The sequence below is a fragment of the Pongo abelii genome, chromosome 7 (assembly GCF_028885655.2).
Source record: "Pongo abelii isolate AG06213 chromosome 7, NHGRI_mPonAbe1-v2.0_pri, whole genome shotgun sequence".
NCBI classification, from domain to species: Eukaryota; Metazoa; Chordata; class Mammalia; order Primates; family Hominidae; genus Pongo; species Pongo abelii.
This window is the reverse complement of record NC_071992.2, coordinates 5,440,388-5,452,848: the sequence shown is the minus strand read 5'-3', so window position 1 is coordinate 5,452,848 and position 12,461 is coordinate 5,440,388.

The following is a 12,461-nucleotide window of genomic DNA, read 5'->3' as shown; positions in this document are numbered from 1 at the left end:
TGATGCACTTTTGTATACAAGAAAGAGAGTCAAATTCAAGACAAAGTAGCAATGAACAAAGTGACAATCGCATGTAATCTTAATCTCAATCTCATACTGCCTTTAACAAAGTCTACCATGGTGAGTATAATAAAAAGAAATGTGTACTAAAATACTAGACATCAGTAAGGTGGAGGATCACAGTTATATCTTTTTAGGTTTTATGTATTGCTTGAGAAGACTATCTTGTTGGTTGACAACAACCTTGAAATCAAGTAAATATGGTAAAATTTTTACAGAAAAACATCAAGAATAAAACAGAATTAACATATTCCAAACCAATAAACGAACTAGATGGTCTAATACCAAACAAAGGAGTCTTAAGAACAAAATATGTCAGAACCACTGAATGAAACTACTTTTCCACAGTGTTCATTTTCATGTAAGAGAAGCTAAAAAGCTTTTTGGGGCCGGGCGTGGTGGCTCACGTCTGTAATCCCAGCACTTTGGGATGCCGAGGCAGGCAGATCACGAGGTCAGGAGATCGAGACCATCCTGGCTAACACGGTGAAACCCCGTCTCTACTAAAAATACAAAAATTAGCCAGGCATGGTGGCGGGTACCTGTAGTCCCAGCTACTCGGGAGGCTGAGGCAGGAGAATGGCGTGAACCCAGGAGGCAGAGCTTGCAGTGAGCCGAGATCGCGCCACTGCACTCCAGCCTGGGTGACAGTGAGACTCCTTCTCAAAAAAACAAAAAAAAAAGCTTTTTGGAATTATTGGTTTCTTTTTCTCTTCTTTTCTGTTGCCACTGAGTCCCAGTCCACTTACACCTCCTCAATATATCATGTTGTCTGCCTGCATCCAAGCCTATCTATTCTTATTACATTTTTTTTCAGAAGTTTCCCATTGAAATTAGTGCAGATAAAAAATAGATGCACTAATACAGGTTGGAATATTGAACTAGAGATGAGGAGTAAGATTTCAATCTTAATCTTGGCTTTAGGCCAAGACAACTTATGCACTTCTTACACAATAATATTTACCATGCTTAAGGTAGCATATTTGGTGCTGAAAGGAGTTAAAAACAGAAAGATCGGTTTTATGGGTTTGAGGCCTTGTGATGTAAATAAGTTATAAATAGTGTCTGGCAACAGATGGGAAACTAAGAATATCATTCACTTTTTTCATAATGGTTATGAATAATGGAGCTTGTCCTAAAAATCTGCAAAATTTCTAAATTCTAAATTTTATTTTGCCCTTTGGCCTTACGCACCATTGAAAAACATATTTCATTCCCATCTTAGATAGAAATATTAATACTAAGATTAAAAAAGAAATACGTTAGATAAATAAGATAGGCTGTCTAATTTATATCTTTAAAAAGTTGATCGGAAAAACAGAAGAATTTTTTTTTAAGTTGAGAATAACTGACTTCTTTACTTGCAAAAATACTGCAAGTCATTTAATCATTCTAGTGTTCTTAATAAAAGTTTCCTCCTCAATAATCTTTGAAGTTATTTTTTCTTATTGTATAATAACAAAAAAGCTTATTATAAACAGTAGTTATTCTATGTAAGGCAGTTGGAATATGGTGGGGAAACTTTTAGAAGAATATGTGAATTGTGGAAAAAACTTAAAAATTAATATATTTTCTTATTCAGTTAAAAAGTGTCCTTTTTGTTGTTGTTCAGCTGAGGATTTTTTTTCCCTACAGTAAGGCAGTCTCATTGTTTAAAAACAATATATTGATTTATATTCTAGCACAAGCTCCTTAATATGGGTAACTATCATGAGAACACACCCCTAGAAAAGACTCCAAACCACTTCTTATGACAACATAATTCCTTATGGTTTTATATAGTTCAGAGTTGGATGTGATTTTCAAGAATACACTTGTAACTGAAGAGTTCTACTCTTCCTTCCTCATTATATTCAAATCCCATTAAGAACAGAAGTGACATTTTATGTTTTGTTATTTATTGTGCTGAAATGAAAAAAAACAACACAACATCTCATATATTTTTGACATATTCTCCCACTAGTATTTAGTGCCTAAATAATTTGAGCTATGTGTGTCTAGGAAAAGCAGTTCTTAAAAAAATAACTTTTAGGCAGTTTATTCATCATTGACAAGCAGAGCTCTTTGATGCAGACCTTCACTAATGGTTAGGCCGTTGGACATGATTTTTCATTCTTAGTAACCTAAAGTGCCACTTTACAAGAACCCTAAAAGCACCCATGTAAAATATGGACTATTTGCTTATGTCAGGGTTTTAATTAAACATTTTGTTTTCTGTGAATGTTTTTGACTTTGAACTTATTTTTATGTATTTAAATGCAGCTTATGCTTAGTTTATTGTTTCATTGCTTCACTAACCAATATATATTCAAAATAGCAGAATAATTTTAGTACTTATCAATTATGACCACAAAACTGAACTTAATAAACATTTGTGATTATAAATCTGAGTAAAACTAATACATATATTTTTCTCCAGAAGCACTTTAATATTTTTCAATTTATAGTCATTACTTGATTTAGAAAAATAATGTGTTCTTACTTGACAGAAATTCTAGTGAAGCTTGTTTCACTACTTGCAAATTAGGATTGAAAAGAAAAATGATTTTATTTACTGTGATTGAATGATAATACTTGACTATAAGTTAGACTGAACTATGTGAAATTAAAAAAAGATTATAAAAACAACAAGCTATAAAACAAATTAATTGTTACATATTGTTAGATTTTTATACATTTAGATTATAATTGACAAATTCACCTTAAACTACCACATATTTTAAAGTGATACAGTTGAACATGACTGGTATTTGGCTCTTGCCACATGTGACTCACCAGTGGAATTTGTTGACTTCCGAATCAGTTTATAACTTGGTGAATGAAACAAGTCCATAGTTAAAGAATATAAATGATGCAATAATTTCAAGTGCCACGAAATTGTCTAAATAGTCATTCCAAATGTCTGTCTTCACTCTGGACTCCACAATATACAGTCCCTGGACCAGAACCAGTTTTGAGACTCCACTTTGAGCAGCATAGTCTATGTGGTCCCAGGAAGGCAGTGCCAGGGACTATTCCCCAGGAGAAAGGTGAAACCCATATTATGGACTGCCTTTGATCATAACTCAAGAAGATTTTCTTCAGCAGCCAGTAGAGATTTCTGGAAGTAAGAAAATGGAATGATCAGTCTTAGGAATATTAGTCACACCAAAGTGTTTCAGATGGTGTGAATAATGGAAGGCAAGAGTCAAGAAAATTTAAATAATCCAGAGACTGGGTTAGAATGATGATGCTGAATTTGAGAAGAAGCAGGCAACTTAAAGTAAAATCAAATTAAATATGGTTTTAACTCTGATGTTTCTATTGCCATGTTTTAAATTTCTAACAATATATCTTTCTTAGCAGGTCTTAGTGAAACAAAATATGTTTGTAGATATTTAAAAATATATTTTATACAATCCTCAAAATAAAACAAACATGGTGACATCTGTCTCCTGTATCAAAGCAAAGAGGATACTGGCAAAATTTGTGGGAAATTGACATTTCTAGAACTATAAAAATCAGCCAAAGTTCTGAAAGAATCTGGAGCACATTAATTTAAGAAAAACATCTGCATATTAGTAAGAACTGTAAGTGTGTTTTAACATGCCCTATTTTATTTTATCTCTCCAGATTTGTGACAGGTTTGAAGTCAACAGCCCCAATATCATAATGAAAACCAGAAATCTACAGCCTTTTACTGGGGTGGGGGAAGAGGTGTAGAAACCATCTAAAGCTTGCTTCCAGAAAATTGTAATTATTTGTCATACTGGTAGCACCCTAAAAAATCCTCATTTGCAGGGATTTCATTGATTTGACCTGAATCTGATCCTACCTAATGTAGCTTTTGCCTCAAGAACCCTTGCCAAAGTAATCAGTGGTGATGGTTTAATATCCCAGATGCCAGAGATGGCAAGAATGGGTGAGGCAAACAAAAAACTGAACAGAAACAAAAAATAAAAAGCTGTGGGATGAGATGTCCATAGAGAGCTTTAAAAATGCTGACATGACCGGGCACGCCTGTAATCTCAGCACTTTGGGAAGCCAAGGCAGGCAGAACACCTAAGTTCAGGAGTTCAAGACCAGCCTGGCCAACATGGGGAAACCCCATCTCTACTAAAAACACAAAAATTAGCCAGATGAGCACCTGTAATCCCAGCTACTTGGGAGGCTGAGGCAGGAGAATCCCTTGAACCAGGGGGGCAAAGGTTGCAGTGAGCCTAGATCACGTCACTGCACTCCAACCTTGGTGGCAGAGTGAGACTCCATCTCAAAAAAATAATAATAAAATAAACAAATAAATAAATAAATATCTATGACATATTTCTGACACAAACTGAGAAGCTTATACATTTGGGAATGTAACTATGTATGTCCAAGAAATACCCTAAGTAGGCCCCTTACCTTTGCAAGACCTTGAGACCTTGTTCATATAGGAGGTGGGGGTTAAAGCAGAGGTGTAAACACTGCCTGCCTGAGGGTTGAGGTATGTCCCAAAATGCACTCAAAACTGATGGGCAAGCACTAGGAGATTACTGGTTGTAGCCTTCTAAGAAACAGAACTCAAGCTAACTGAGCAGAGTACAATGACCACAAATAACAAATAAGACAGATATTAAGGAATTAGTCCAATAAAATAGCTAAGCAATGGCAAAAATAATTCAAGGAAAGTATGAGAGTAATGTCTAACCAAATAAAGAATATCAATAAAGAAATATACATTACCAAAAAATAGCAATTCTGGAATTGATAATTACAATAACCGAAATAAAAATGTACTAGAGTAATTCAGCAGAAGATATAAGATAGTGTAGAAAGAATTGGTGAATTTGAAGATGGGTTAATTAAAAGATTTATTTTGTTAAAAAAATAACAGAAAAATAATTTTAAAAGGGAAAGAGCAAAGCCTAAGAGTCCCCTGGGACACTGCAAGCATTCCAGGATACACATGATGAGAGTCTCCTAAGGAGATGAGAAAGAAAAGGGGACAGAAAAAGTATAGAAGAAATAATAATCAAAAACATCACATGTTTGATGAAAGACATGAACATACACATCCAAGAAATGCAATAAACTCCAGTATGAAAAATTCAAAGCCTTCACAATGAAACACATCATAGTCAATGAAACACATCACAGTCAAACTGTCAAAATGCAAGTCAAAGAGAGAATATTGAAGCAACTCATCAAGGCATCCTTAATAAGATTAGTAGCCGATTTTTCATCAGAAACCATAAAGATCAGAAGACAATGGGATGATAAATGCAAAATGCTGAAAAAAAACAGTCAACCAAGAATTCTATACACAGTAAAATTATACTTCAAAATGAAAGAAATTAAGACATCCCCATTTAAACATAAAACAGGAAAATTTATACCCAGCATATCTGTCCTGAAAGAAATATTAAGAAAATCCTTTAAACTCATGGACACTAGAAAAAAAATTCAAGTCCACACAATACAATGAAGAGCTTTGGTAAATGTAACTACAAAAGTAAACACAAAATTCAGTACACCTGTATTTATTTTTGTAACTTTTTCTTCCACGTGTGACATCTAATGAGTAAATATGTAAGAAGTATAAAAATAGTAGCACAAATGAGGGCAAAAATAGGAATATACAAAAGCAAATTTTTATATAATCTTAAATCATCTTGGATTTAATCTAAACTAGATTGTTAAAAATTCAGATGGCTATTTTAATTTCCAGGGCAACTACTAAGAAAATAACAAAAATAAAATAAAACAAATGACAGTATAATTTAAGTAGCACAGTAGAAAATATTTATGTAACATAAGAGAGAGCAGTAATTGAGGAATAAAATAATAAAAAGGACATACAGTATATAAAAACAAATAAAATGGCAGATATAAATCTTACCTTATTAATAACTACATCCAAAGTAAATAGATTGAACACTGTGAAAAGGTAGAGGTTGACAGAATGAATTTTTTTTAAATGATCTGATGTTACACTGTATGCAAAAGACACGCATTAGATTTAAACACACGAATGGAATGAAAGTAAAATGACAGATTTAAAAAGGATATTATAAAAACTGTAACCAATAATAGCTATCTTAACATCAAGTAAAAGAGACTTCAAGACCAAAAATAATTACTAGATAAAAGGGGTATCTTATAATTATAAAAGGTTTAATAAGTCAAGAAGATAAAACATTTATTAAAATATATGCATTTAACAGCATAATCACAGTATGCATAAAACAAAAACTGACTGAAACAAAAACAAAGTAGAAAATTTGAGAGTAATAATTAGAGACAAAAATAATCAACTTTCAGTAATGGATCTAACAACTAGATAGAAGATTGAAGAGGAAATAGAGAACATGATAAACACTATAAGCCAACAAGATCAAACAGACATAAACAGAACACTCCATCCACTAATATCAGGGTACATATTCATCTCAAGTGAATATGGAACATTATCCAGAACAGACTATGTATTTGGCCTAAAACCAAATTTCAATAAATTTTTTAAAGTTTCAATTTGTACAAAGGAAATCATTTTCTTTGACCATAATAGAATGAAATTACAAAACAGAGAAAAAAATCACAAGGAAAATTAGTAAATACTTGGGATGAATAATGCAGCAGACCACCATGGCATGTGTATACCTAACAAACCTGCACCTTCTGCACATGTACCCCAGAACTTAAAGTATAATAATAAAAAAAAACCACATACTGAAACTTACGGAATTCAGCTAAAACAATTTTGATGTAAAACTTGTAGCTCTAAATTCCTAAAATGAAAACAAATAAATATCTTAAATTAATAAACAAACATTGACTCTTAAGAGACTGGAAAGAAGATCAAATTATCGCAAAGCAAGCAGAAGAAATGAAGTAATAAAGACTACGGTGGAAGTAAATACAGAGAAAATAAACAAAAGTTGATTAAACAAACTTTCACAAATTTCAACAAAATTAACAAACCTTTAGCTAGGATGACCAAAAAACTGATCAAATTATTAACATTAAAAATTAATGAGTGTATATTACTATACCGATCTTATAAAAATGAAAAAGAATTATAATGGAATAGTATGCACAAGTGTACAAAAGTAGATAACCTAGGTGAAATAGACAAATTCCTTGAAAGACACACAATAGTGATCACAACTAATTAAGAAGTAGGAGCTGTGAACCGACTTGTAACAAGTAAAGGAATTGAAATAATTGTCTTTGTTTGCAGATGACATGATCCTTTATCTAGAAAACCATTGTCTCAGCCCAAAAGCTTAAGCTGATAAGCAACTTCAGCAAAGTCTCAGGATACAAAATCGATGTGCAAAAATCGCTAGCATTTGTATACACCAATAGGCAAGTTGAGCGCCAAATCATGAGTGAATTCCCCGTTCATAATTTCTACAAAGAGAATAAAATACCTAGAAATACAGCTAACAAGGAAAGCGAAGAACCTCTTCAAGGTGAACTACAAACCACTGCTCCAGGAAATCAGAGAGGACACAAATAAATGTAAAAACATTTCATGCTCATATATAGAAAGAATCAATATCATAAAAATGGCCATAGTGCCCTAAGTAATTTATGGATTCAGATATCTCATCAAAATGTATCAAATGAACAGAAGTAAGTGCTCAAATTATAAACCTCTTAAAATAAATCACAGGCATACCTTTTTATGACCTTAGGTTTGTCAGTGATTTATTTCATGATACCCAAAGCATAAGCATTCAAAGAAAGAATATAAACTGGACTTCATCAAGTTTAAAGACTTGTGTTCCAAAAGATTATTTTAGGAAACTGAAAAGAAAATCCATAAAATGTAGGAAATATTTGCAAATAATGTACCTAATAAAGGTCTAAGATCCTGAGTCCCTTAGATTACTAATTTACAAAACCAAAGTCTTAACCAATGTGCTTGCATATAATTTCCAGAGTATTTTCATTCATTTAGCTGTGAATATTCTAATTTGTATATTTCCATACAAACCACTGTATGGATTGGTTTATGTTCTCATAATTTCTGAAAGAAAAGTGGAAAAAAAAAGAATTAGTGTTACTAGGAAAATATAGATAATTCTTCATATTTGTGTCTAAATTATGAAAAACCTCAGTACCTTGAATTTAGAGTCTTTTTTTTTTTTTTTTTTAAATTTCACTTACTAACACAGAATAGTTCAGTGCCATCCTTTCAGCCTTACTGGCTGATAGTTTGGATATTTGCCTCCCTGACGCTCTTGCTGAAATGTAATTCCCAGCGTTGGAGGTGGGGGTTGGTGGGAGGTGATTGGATCATGGCAGCCGATCCCTCATGAATGCCTTAGCGCCATCCCCTTTGTCCCATCCTCAGGATAGTGAGTGAGTTCTTATGAGATCTGGTTGTTTAAAATGTGGGGACCTCCCCCTGTACCTTTGCTCCTGTTTTCACCATGTGACATGCAAGCTTTCCCTTCGTCTTCCACCATGAGTTAAAACTTCCTGAGGCCTCCCCAGAAACAGATGCTGGTGCCATGCTTCTTGTACAGCCTACAGAATTGTGAGCCAATTAAACCTCTTTTCTTTTAAATTACTCAGTCTCAAGTATAAAATGCAAGTTGAATTTTTTTTTCTTTTCTTTTTCTGCTTTAATTTGAATTTTTTTTATTATAGTTAAGTTCTAGGGTACATGTGCAGAACCTGCAGCTTTGTTACATAGGTATACACATGCCATGGTGGTTGGCCGCACCCATCAACCCATCACCTATATTAGGTATTTCTCCTAATGCTATCCCTCCCCTTGCCCCCTACCCCTCAACAGACCCTAGTGTGTGATGTTCCCCTCCCTGTGCCCATATGTTCTCTTTGTTCAGCTCCCACTTATGAGTGAGAACATGCAGTCTTTGGTTTTCTGTTCCTGTATTAGTTTGCTGAGAATGATGATTTCCAGCTTCATTCATGTTCCTGCAAAGGACATGAACTCATTCTTTTTTATGGCTGCATAGTTTTCCATGGTGTATATGTGCCACATTTTCTTTATCCAGTCTATCATTGATGGGCATTTGGGTCGTTCCAAGTCTTATGGAAGACAGTGTGGCGATTCCTCAAGGATCTAGACCTAGAAATACCATTTGACCCAGCAATCCCATTACTGGGTATATACCCAAAGGATTATAAATCATTTTACTATAAAGACACATGCACACGTATGTTTGTTGCAGCACTATTCAAGTTGAATTTTCTAGCACTGCAAGAAAGGCCTAACATATTACTGATTTGTTTAGAAGTAAATGGCTTTCTTAATACATGATTAATTAATATTTATGTCAAATACAAAAGACAATTTTCTCTACAGAACATGAAAAGTCAGAATGACCTGTGGTAGCACTGAAAATAGAAAACTGAAAAGTCGGTTTGCTCTGATGACAACAAATATTAATGTCTAGGGAAATTTTTTTTTTGCTTTAAATTATAAGCTTTCCAGTGTATTTGGTTTTAGAGATGATGGATATAGTTGATAGGCAGATGATAGGTAGATACATAAATTAAATAGATAGAAGATAGATAAATAAATAGAGATAGATGGAGAGAGAGAAAGGAGAGAAGTTGATTGTATTTTTTTCAATTTATTAGAAAAATTGGGAAAAAAATAAAAAGACTTTCACTTTCAAAAATATTTTTCCTATTACAACAGTTGCCATTTTTATTATAAAATGTTTGGAAAGCATTGGAGTTCAATGGAAAAAATTAAATAAAATAATCCACAATCTGAGAACTCTGGCATATTCACCTTAGTTCTTGATATATCTTTACCTCTCTTTCAAAAGTCATTTTCAAATTATTCATAATTTCAAATATTCAGAGAAAATTATAAAATAATAAAACCATTTATTCCCAGAATTGAATACCTTTTTCTTCATTTGTTTCAAATAACGTTTAACCAAATTAAACTTCAGATGTATTACCGAAGTCCTTAATTCGATTACAACGTTCCCTCCCTAGGATAGTTGTATATCCTTTCCTGTTTTGTCTCTATTGTTTTACCATATACATACCTAAAAATATATATTTATTGTTATTCTGTATTCTTTTGAGATGTAGAATAAATGACAACACCTTAGAGCAATCTTTTGCAATCTTTTGATTTTTGTTTAACATAAAACAAAGCATAAGATTGCTATAGTTAGATCCAATTTATTTGTCTGCTAATTCCTTATTGGCTTACTCTGCTAATTTTTGTTGGCTTATATAATTCAGATATCTCCTGATTTGTTTTTGTGTTTGTCAAAATATTTTAAGTTTAATGCATGTACTAGCTCCATGTTTTTCATGATTCTTTGTGCTTTTTCTATTTTGTTCAAGAGATTCTTCCATATTTGGAGTTTATGTATATATTATTCTATATTGTCTCAATTTTTTAAAAGTTTAATTTATCATTCAGATGTGTACATCAGGAATGTATTTCCTGAGTTGTGCTATGTAACCATCTAATTATATTGTTTTCCATATAACAGGCCAACTCACCCATCATTAAGTAATTCAATCCATTCCAACTCATTGGTAATATCACCTGTGTTCCTAGAAGCTTCTATTTACAACAGTAACTATTAGGATCTCTCTAGTCTATCTCAGTGGTGTGTGTACCTATTTTTTTTTTTTTTTTTTTTTTGAGATGCAGTCTCATTCTGTCACCCAGGCTGGAGTGCAGTGGTGTGATCTCAGCTCACTGCAACCTTTGCCTCCTGCGTTCAAGCAATTCTCCTGCCTCAGCCTCCCTAGTAGCCGGGACTACAGGCGCACACCACCACACCCGGCTAATTTTTTGTACTTTAGTAGAGACAGGGTTTCACCATGTTGCCCAGGATGACTGCGAAGTCCTGAGCTCAGGCAATCCACCCACCTTGGCCTCCCAAAATGCTGGGATTACAGGTAAGAGCCACCGCACCCAGCCGTGTGTACCTATTCTTAAACAATACCCTTTAATTACCACATCTGCATAACAATTTTGATACCTGAAGATGCATATTCTCCTTTATTACTCTTCTTTTAGACACATTTATTGAATCTGTAAGGGGATCAATGAGCAGGGCACAAATGCTTCAGCCAAAGGCAGCTGTTGTCAGCAGCCTCAGTGTGCACACAGTGCACACAGAACTGAGAGTTCAATGCTGGCTAGCCAGTATGCAAGCACCCTGCAGGACCAACAGGCCTGCTTCAAGTTGCAGGATTGGAGTTGACTTTTAGAACCCTAGCTTGTCCAAAGCAAGCATGGATGAGACCAACATTTCAAAAGAGGGAAAGGAGAGTTGTTCCAGGCCTTAATTTGTTGGTGTGTGGAGCACTATGTACACCCTGTAAGCCACAAAGCAGCTGAGTTCTGTTGATGTACGAAGCACTAATAAGGTGTTTGTGTCAGTCTGTGAGAGCCAGTGTTAGATCAACTGCTTCAAATACCATTGTGCATGCAAGGCTAAATAGGTTAATTATGGGGATTAACTTTGCACACACATGGCTTGTTCTCAGCATTGAGGAGGATGGTTTTCAACACTGGCTGCCTATTAGAATTATTCGGGGGAACTTTTAAAAATATTGATGTCCAAGCTACACCCTAGGACCAATTAAATGAGAATTTCTGAGTGTGGAATCCAGGCATGAGCAACATTTTACCAAATCCCCTGAAGACTGTAATGTGCACACACCTTTGAGAACTGCTTTAGTGTCAACTCAATTATGTGGTCTCAGTCTGGCTTGAAATCAGTAATTATATAAGAAAGAGAAACTGCTAGGAGCCACCCAGAAGGCTAAGCACACCCAGGACAAGTCAGAAGCAGTAGCCAGTGGGCTAAAGGATGAAAATGACGGCCCACAAAATATTGCGTACATTTTAGATATTTACTTTTAATGTAGCATTGAAGTGCAAGGAACTTGGAGAAAATTATTTAAGATAATGTGCTCAGCTGCCGAATCCTTTAAAAGAGAGTTACTTTTCTGTTACCCTACTCTGAGCTCAAGCACATACGGCAAACATGGCAGCTTTGTGGAATAGGGCATGGAGGGTACTTCTGCTTTGTTGCTCTGCCAATGGGAAGACGCTCTGTGATCCAAGATATTTCTCTACCTCTTCTACATTCCAGCCAGCAATGAGTAGGGATGGGGAGTGGAAGCCAATGTCTTCCCTGAAACAGAACATTTCTGCTCTTATCTTCTTGGTGAGAAATCAGTCCTGTGTTCTTGATCATATGCAAAGTCTGGAAGCTATATTAAAGGTGGTCATACGTGTAACTAAAAGGAGAAGTAGAGAATGGGTATTAGGAATCAATTATCATTCTCTCATTACAGGAATCAAAGGAAAAATGGAAGTTAATACAGTTTAAATACACATTTAAATAAAGGTTGATATCATGGTTGCCATCATTGCAAATGACAACCTTAGTAAGAAGGGAACAGTATTT